Here is a 10,290-nt window from a genome sequence, read left to right on the forward strand (position 1 = left end):
CCTTCAGATGTAGAGGTCTTCGTAATCCAGTCGACCACCAGAAGAAAGAGGAATGGAGGGAGTAGACAGCCTTGTCTGACTCCGGTCCTTACTGTCAGCTGTCCTCCATGCACTACTTTGCACTGTAGTCCGTCGTATGAGTTCCGAATAATATTGACAATCTTCTCATGAATTCCGTAGTGTCGAAGAAGTTTCCATAACGTCCTCCTATCTACACTGTCAATTGCCTTTTCATAATCAATGAAGTTGATGTACAGTGTTGAGTTCCACTCAATGATTGTCCGACGATGATCCTTAGTGTCGTGATTTGGTCTGTGCACGATCGATCCTTACGGAATCCAGCTTGTTGATCTCGAAGTTGGGCGTCTACTGCATCCTTCATCCGGTTCAGCAACACTCTGTTGAAGACTTTCCCTGGTATTGACAGTAGTGTAATGCCTCTGTAGTTTTCACATTTGCTCAGATCTCCTTTCTTTGGAATCTTGACGAGGTGTCCTTCTTTCCAGTCCATCGGCAATTGTTCCTCCTCCCAAATCTTTTTGAATAGAAGGTAAAGCAAGCTTGTGGTTGCTTTGATGTCTGATTTCAGTGCTTCAGCTGGTATGTTGTCGGGTCCTGCTGCTTTTGTTGATGCAAATATGTTCGATTTGGTTCTCTGTAGTGTGGTCCGGTGAGATCCATGTAGCTTTGTGTGGAAATATTGTGCATTCTATGACCAATTTGTTGAATGCACATAGATTTGCAAATCTTTCCCCATTTTCGTTTCTTTCTCCCAGTCCATGTCGTCCCATAATATCTTCATATCCAGTGTTGTCTATTCCGACTTTGTCATTTAGATCTCCCATCAGAATGGTGAGGTCCTTTCTTGGGCACTTCTCTGTGATTGATTGCAGCCGCTCGTAGAATTGATCTTTAATGTCGTCATTGCTATTTTGGTGGCCCGTTAATCGGACTCCATTGAGATCGTACGAGTGTTTGCTATCACCTATTCTCGTATATTATCGTCGACTTAAATCGCATTATCCAATAACGGAATTAAATAAGTCGAATAACGAGAATTGACTTGAGAATACATATATTTCGTACATGGAGCGAATGAAACATAGCAAAGCAAAATAACACGTATGGAAGATGGCTGGGAAGCCAACTCCATTTTAATTAAGCGTTACTCAATATTTATAGGCAGACAAAATAAACTACAGACATGAGATGAATCATGGGACATGAAGTGTACACACATATACGCTCATATAAAAACAGTCTAGATTGATAAGCGAATAATTGACAAGGTCAAATTATGGCTCGAGTAGAATGAATAAAATGTGATGTCCGAAAGCTAGAATAAGGTATATGGGCTTGGCATAATAACTGACACTACACTATCATTGGTGGGTGCATAACATTGGATAATATTCATTGTGATCCTCTCCTTCTTTGTTTTGAATGATGCTTTGATGATTCTGGATCCGTGAGATTCCCATCCTACAAGTGCGTTTCGTGCTACTTTGGACAGCATAAGAGCGACTCCCCGAGTTTGCAGAGTATTGTCCTCCTCATGGCCGGAGTATAGCAGCATCTCTCCCGTAGCTAGCCTTTTCTGTCCAGCTTCGGTCCAGTGGGTTTCGCTGATTCCCAGCACTGCTAAGTTGTATCTCCTCATTTCCATTGCTATTTGACTGGTCTTCCCGGTTCCCTACATTGTTCGGACGTTCCATGTACCTATAAAAATTGTTGCTCTGGTTGTTAGGAGGATCATCGGCCTCGTGGCTTCCGAAGGAACTCGTCTTTCACCATGAAGCGCCATAATTCTTCTAACTGAAGACCTTCTAACTCCCAGGGCAGAGTGTAAATGGTTTGGATTATTTTTTCTGGTAAGCGTTTTTTTAGCGAGTTAGTTTTCTACGGGATGGGGACGCTAACCCCATGCCCAACCCTCCTCCTTTACCCGGGCTTGGGACCGGCAGTAACCCTTTCAGAGCTACAGGCGGAGTTAAGATAGTCAAAATAATTACATCAAATGATTATTTTAGTATTCGAACGAAGGAGTATTATGAAAATAAAAGTAATTATCAGTGAGAATCAGTGATAATAAAAACAAAGCTACTTTGTTATTATGGGTAATTACTGGAGCTTTAGAGGCAAGGCAAAAACTTTAGAATGGAAATCCAATGATGAATTATGTATATATGTAAATAGACATTAGTAAAGTTGTAATGGATTAAGGTAAAAAATTTAATCGACTTGATTCGCTTACTTAGATAAGCAGAAACTGAAGGGACCACACTCTTCCTGATAATATAAAGTGCTATAAAACTATCATACTATATGTTGGATAACCGCTATTGATAAAGGGAATCTATCTTCAGTTAATTTAGTACAAAAGAAATATCGTTGACCGGTACGCCGTTTGATCTTATTTTTTTTATTTTTATGAATTTCATTGATCTTTCAGATTTGACCTCTATTAGCTGTTAAACCATTCGTTTATTTTATCATATTCAGTGTAGTATTATTCAAACTACGACAACAGTAACTAGTATGTCTGTCGATGTTTTGTTAATTCTAACTCCACATTTATAAACATTAGTTGTTCAGTTAAATGTATTCAGTAAACGAATCTTCACCACTCCATACTGATGGTTACCATGTGTTCACTGGTGACTAGATTCGCGAGGGATTTATCGGAGTTCTAGTGACAATCCGTGACCAGTGGAGCCAATACATGTCAGGTAAACACAGGTATCTAACTCAGCAAAATGAAAGATGGTCGCGCAATTTCATGGATTGGTTCGGGTTAGATATTAACACCGTTGAATACCTGCTCAATGGTCTAGAGGTTAAGTCGAAGATCCTGGGTTAGAATCTCGTGGGCAAGATTGTGAGTGCGCACTGTGAGGTGTCCCATACTAGAAGGAAAAACGGAAATGCAGTGCTTTTAGGTTTTCAATGGTGGTCTAGCTCCAATTGACTCATGTTCTCGATCATCATAAAAATTACTATAATATCCACAAATACCTCTTCTGAGAAAAACTTCTCGAAACAATTCGCTTCTTTATGAAGCTCTGAAAGAATACGCAATTGGTTTGAACAAACTAGTATAGTGAAAAAAATATGGAAGTTGTCACATTATGCTATCCATTCTAAGTAAGATAAATGACTGAAACATATATATTGAGGTTGAATTTAACTTAGCTTGTTAGTACTCATGTGGTGTAGGTTACTTATATTCACACGAGTAGTATATAACGGTGGTCAGGCATAGAATTTATTTCAGTAGAAGATCGATGAAGAAAGAACGGGAACGGAAAGGAAACCAATTGGTATATAAACGTATGAACAATAAAATCTGAGATAATGGACTGATGTTTGCGACAGAAAAGGTCAGATTTGAGATGATGGATTGATATTTTGCAAATTACCCATTTACTCATATGGTTCTCAGATTTTGTTCAGATGCTTTGTAATTATGTGGTCAAATACATTCGATTGTCCTCACTGGTGTTCTGCTCACTACACATATATAGATTTCCTAATAGAAAAGTTTTTCCATTTTATCGGAGGTTATTGAAAGTCTATTTAAGCTTCTCTTATACATTCAGAAACAATCTTTCTTCATATCGAACCTTTGCGAATAACTACAATCCATTTTTAATATCAATGCTCGGGTAAAATTTTATCATTTATGTATTGAGTGAACATGTCTCATGAGTATAGATCAGCTTCGTCTTCTCATAACTATTAAATTGTATAATGTAGCAGCGGTAGTTGCTTGTTTTTGATTTTTCACAAATTGACTCATCTGACCATCACTTATTGAGTAGTAACGTTGTAGCACATCACTTACTAGTAGTTTTGTCAAGTCTTTCAATGAACTTATTGAATAGACAATATGCATTATGAAAAACTATCCAGTCATAAGAGAATTAATATTCCCGAATCTTTCCACTTCAGATCTAAGACATTATTACCAACCTATTAGAGCTGTAATAGACACCCTGATCAATCATTGAGTATAAATCAGATGATTTGATCAATTATGTTAATAGGTGTATTAGTACTTACAAACTATCTTTATTTGAACTAGAATTGTTTTGTCAAGAAGAGGCCTCCGTAACTCATTCAAGATTGTCTTCAATTTCAGTATCTATATGATTATAAAAACATGATAATTGAATATACACACTAATGTCATTCTTCAAATGAATGACGTGAGGACAAATGATGATTGATCAATGCTTAATCCCCATTTTGTAAATTGAATAGCTAAGTTAGACCACTTTGGAAAACCTGGGAACACTGAACGGCCAACTTGCCCTATTGTGAGAATCCTCAGCAATGTGCATACGCAACCCCGCTTTGAGAGATTCGAAACCAGAACCTATCAGTCTCGCGCTTGAGCGTTTAACCACTAGACCACTGAGCTGGTCGGCATCAAATGGTGTTAATGTCTAACTCCGACCAATCCACGAAATTGAGCGTTACATGCACCACTGTCATCAGTGAGTTACTATCGCACAACTGACCCGGTTGAACTCCAATGGTCACTGCTTCCCACTAGAACTCCAGGATATACATGTTGAAGCCAGTCACTAGTGAGCATATGCGCATATATGAGCATAAGCGCTCGCGCGCGATTTCGATAGGTCCTCGTTTCGAATCACGCAGAGGGCGCGGTCTTGCATGAGCACTGCTGGGGAGTCACACAACAGGAAAAACCGCCATCCAGTACTTCTGGGCTTTCCATGTTAGTCTAACTTCAATTGACTCATGATCTGAATTATTGAAATTACTACAATCTCTACAAAACCCTTTCTGAAACCTGACTGTCTTTGTTTTTGTAACCACTTGCAAACTAAAACAGACTGATTAATTATATCGGTTGATATACATACTACTTTATGGTAAGATCAGGCTGTCCGATAAAATAGATGACATTATACTGCATTTCAGAATGTCTATGTGTTTGCAGACTGTAGATGTGTAAAATACTGTTCATCGTAAACTTCTGTCACATGGACATGTTGCATGATACCAATCCAGATTATCAATAAATTCAAGTAACAATTAATCATGTAACTGAAAATTCTCTGAATTATTCTAGAAACGTTTTTACACTCTAAATATTTCACTTCATAATAATTCCTACATTGTTATGTTGTTCAAATTTATATCCAGGAGGGCTGCATAAATGTACAGATATGAAGGATAGCATATTAGTATAGTTCAGTTACTTACTCACTTACTTACGCCTGTTATTCCCAATGGAGTATAAGCTGCCGACCAGCATTCATCGACCCACTCTGCCCTACCTTTCTAGTTCTATCCTATTCTTGTTCACACACAGTTCACAACAAAAGTTAATGTCTATTTTATACAATCATTTGTGAAGATCAATAATTACAGCAATGTTGATCCAATATGATTTTCATGAAAATACGTATCCATTACCACCAGAATGAACGTAGTAGATTATACCAAATGAAGTGAATATAATCCCATTTGATAAGCAATACCTTAAATTTATTGTTCAATAGATCTAAACGGATGCGCTCTACCTAAAATCATCTTTCACACATACAAAGTTACATATTTCCCAGATAACATGGAAACAGTCTACCTATGAAATTTGATTACTATCAAATGATTTGATTGTAGTTACTAAACAATGTGATTAGACACACATTTACTGATAAATCAGAACTAACCATTGAAAACGAAAACTTTTTCCACTTAATATCAAACTTCAAAATAATCATTTGCTGAGGATTTGAGATCCCCAGAACTCACTTGGAAAAGGACCTCATTTTGTACGCTATTTGGTAACTCTCCACAAGGACGGTTTTGTACTGTAAATATAAACGTTTTGAACTGTGTTTCTTGTTATCGTTTGTTTCTCGCTGTTTGCAGAGTATACTTTGCCATTCCAAGCTTGGACTTCTCCCTCTAGTTCGAGGGGCTGAGACCCATCAATAGCTCGCTTACAGGTATTTGATCATAGAGACTTGTTTCTCGTTCTCAGATTAAGTGAACTCGTGATAGCTTGAACCCTAGCATAATTACTCACAACCTCACCTCTAGTATGACATAGGGTCTTCAGATGTCGAAGTCGGGATCCATCACTATACATGATGATCTCACTGTATGTATGTCTATCTCTTCCTCTTTACATCCCATAGAAATGAGTTTTTGTCTCGTATTGATTGTTGGTCTGTTGGAATTGGTCTTATACTTAATCGGTCTAAATGTCAAGCTGTCAACTTTAGCATGAGGAATGAACGGCATCTAAACACCACTTTGAGATCCTGTAATGCTTGTGCTATTGGAGACTCTTTAATAAACACAGTGTCGAAGATTAATTATCTTGTCGTTACGTTTCCTCTGATCTCTCTTGGCCTCCTCACGTTTTATTGTTATCAAAGAAGGTTTTCCGTTTGACTTACTACATAAAGAGATTGCATGCTCTTTAGATTACTCGTCATTTACTCTGACAATTTGTCAATCCTTGCATATTACCTATTATTCTTTACTGTTCTCCATTATTCCGTAGTGACATAATTTTATCAAAAGATCGCGATCGGTTTAATGGAAATAATTATTATTATAACCAATTGTAACAGTGATTGTTTTACTGTGCTTGTTTGTTTAACTGTGCTAAAAACATCCATTATTACTTACTTCGATTGTGACCTCACGCGAATTCGGTTACGCTCAGTAACCAAACTTGTATCCTGGCACGATCTCGGTATTCTTTCGATACCACGAGATCGTCAGCAAATATATCTCGACTAGGTCCATTAACTGCCTTCTGATATTTGGCTTCCGGGGGATTTTATGGACATTCTGTACGCAACCTTCTTGCAGTGGTGTTCATAGTCTATCACGACTCGGTACCACGCTACAATTCTCTCCCAGACTTTTCAGAAAAGACTTTGCTGTATTGCGGAGAGTGCTGAGGGCAACCAGCAAGGAGTGCGGTGAATCTTTCGAGGTCATAATTAATATGGTTGTGGATAGACATCAAAAGTCATGCAAACCCCTGACAGGTGTTATTTTATCAGACAATAACCATCCCCCATAACCTTATCTTTCTCATTGTATATCTTCTGGTAAAACAAGACGTAATTACATTAAAATCTATGCACGCAAGCAAAAGTATAAAAGTTCTATAATACCTTACATAACAAATATACTCTGTGATGAACAGGGTTTTAGAGCTATTCTAATCAATAACCAACATTCCTAACATGTCTATAAACTGAAATGTTGTACAGTTTTTTTCAGATGTTTTTTTGTCTTTGTTTCTCCATTTTTTGTGTGTAAGAAACTTGTCGAAATACGCTGTTCTGAGAATTCTATATTGTACCGTAAATGTAATATTGAATAAAGCCATTAATAATAATAATAATGTCTTATTGAAGGTGTTATATCACTTAATTATATTCACTTGAATTTATATTCGGAGATGTTTATTTGGTTTAGCATGATACTTGCTGAAATACGTCAATCACCTTTAGTCCTTAACTGCTGAATCTACACACTGACCCCATATTGAGTGTGATAAAAACATTAAAATTCTCTCCAGTATCTCTATGGATTACAATACAGCTCCAATGAATACTCCGGATATCAAATCAGCACCTACAATCATCCGTATACCTGTCAACGACGGATTACAATGCACTCTGGTGCATGGAGAACAACCGAATGATGCATTCAATGTAAGAACCGGAGTCAGACAAGTCTTTTCACCCTCCTCCGTTCTCTCTCTTCTGGTGGTCGACTGGATTATGAAGACCTCGACTAACGTTTAGGAATGATCAATCTGTTGCTGGTGTTAATTTGTGAATAGTTTAGCGAAGAATTTCTGATTATCTTTCTCGTTTTGTTTGTCGGATATGTATTTGTATTGCTATCCCTCTTTCGCATTGCTCGTCAAAAACTACAGTTGAAGAATTACGCACAATCAGTTGATTTATTGATGAACAATCAAGAGTTAAATGTACCTAACAATATTTGACCTCATCTCGTTTCATCTTATATCTTATTGAAGGTGTTATATTATTTACTGATATTCAGTAGTTGAGTTTATATTCGAAGAGGTTTATTTTGTTTGGCATGATACTTGGTATTAATGTGGCTTAAAATTCATTTCGAATAAGAAGAGCAAGATGTGTAACACGAAATGGTGACGTTATTGACACGGTGTAGTGTGTGGTGGATGGTTCATTATGAAGCTCACGTTGATGTTATAAGTATCAATCAATCAGTCTCTTCATAAGGCTTACTCGAAACTGAGTAACTTCATTGGAAAATCAAACTAGCGATATTCACATTCATCCAACTGACTGACATAATCACATTAAATAAACAGTCCCACTTTCTTCACATCACTTCTATAGATGTGAGGGAGGCAATTCTACTCATCTGATGCATGCTAACAACTATATTAATCAACTGGTATCCCATGACCATAAGCAGAATCGAGTTAATCAAATATGTTCAAAGGCAACAGATCACAAGCTACTACGGAGCTGGACTCTTTGCTAATTCAATCACATACTTACTTACGCCTGTCACACCTCGTGGGGGCGCAAACGCCACCCACAGCGTTCTCCATCAAACCCTGTTCTGGACATTCCTTTCCAGTTCTTCCGTGTGGCTATTCAATCTTTTCATGTATGTTTTCGATTATCGACACAATATGTTCATGGAATTTTCTGTTTTCCTTCCACCTTCAGGATTCCAATATCTGAAATTTCATGAGTTCCGGAGTGTATGTTCTATCCATCTCATGCGTCTCTTGTTAATTTACTTCTCAGAACGAAGGTGTATTCTCTTCTTCTACTGACTCTGTTCTTGACTGTTTCCGAACAACGGACATTCAGCATTCTGAGTAGACAGCCAGATTTCTGAATAAATATCAGTCAATCCGAAAGATGTTTAGTCGAATGAACTGAGGATTTCTGAATACTAACCATTCAGTTAAACCCCATGCCATGTTTGTGACGGCTTATTCTTATCACAGTTAAAACAAACAAACTATAATGTTATCCTGCTAAATGAAACAGAGAAGCATAATATTGTGGTCAATCTAGACAAGGTCCGTAATTGCTTCTTATCCATACATCGAATCACGAACTTCTGAGTTCAGATGAGAATCCATTTGAACCCCATGACCTGAGACATTTCATTCCAATACATAATGCGAACGTGATCAGTTAGTGCTCAGATTGCATCACATCACGTCACCGATATTCACTGGAACTACAATCATGGTCAATAAAAAAATGTTATGATTATGGTCTAATGCCATCACAATACCAGTGTACTATTATTCACAATAACATCTCATTACCGATGAAAAGAGTTTAATAGACAGGTACAATGAATGTTGAATTAGGTCATATTGACTATGGAAGTAATCAATACACACGATACCATAGAATCACATACAGTTGCGGAGTAGTCTGTCAATCTGATGATTATTAGCAAGACAATTCTTTTCTTTCTCTCACACAATCGGTCATTTCATTAGGCGTTCAGGCATTACTCAAAGTTCGAACATTCCGATTACACTTCTATTAATACATTTGTCAATTGAGTGGCAGAGTAAATTATAATGTGTATTTACTTCTATCCTTCATTTAGCAGAGAATATTTCGTTGTGGTTTGCAGATATTCAAGGTGAATGTTGTTCAGATGATTTGTATTTACGCTCAGTTCTCTTACAACCTGACATATCGGAATAGTTACCGCTACTCCTATCATTAGTTCATCGTAAGAAACAGTGTTGGATATTGTTCTGTCGAGCCACATTTTACAACCAGCATGTAATGACTAAGAGTGAACAGCATTATTCTTTTACCATAGTTGTGGAAGTTTAGTGATCACTGTGCTGTATCTTAAACTATGGGAGATACTGAGTCAGCTTCAATCAATCGGTCAGTGTGTCATCCACCTGACTTTCTCTCTGAACATATGTGCAGGTTTTGTAGAACAGTGAAATGAGACACGATGGATCGTCTACAAATTTGATGGATCTGTTCATTGTATTTAGAACCAATGTATGTTCATGGTGTTAGTATTCAGCCCAAGTCGATGGTTGGAGTGTGAAGTCATACAGCTTATCTGTGATTGTTTGTGCATATCACTGATACATCGGATTTCTAGACAATCCATAGTGTCAACTTACGTTGCTCTTCACAAACCACACATACATTCACAGTGAAAGTCAACTGGATGATCTTTGGAGGAACGCAGTCTAAAATGTAGTGCTCAATGCTATCGTGT

This window comes from Schistosoma haematobium, chromosome 6 (genome assembly GCF_000699445.3).
Source record: "Schistosoma haematobium chromosome 6, whole genome shotgun sequence".
NCBI lineage: Eukaryota > Metazoa > Platyhelminthes > Trematoda > Strigeidida > Schistosomatidae > Schistosoma > Schistosoma haematobium.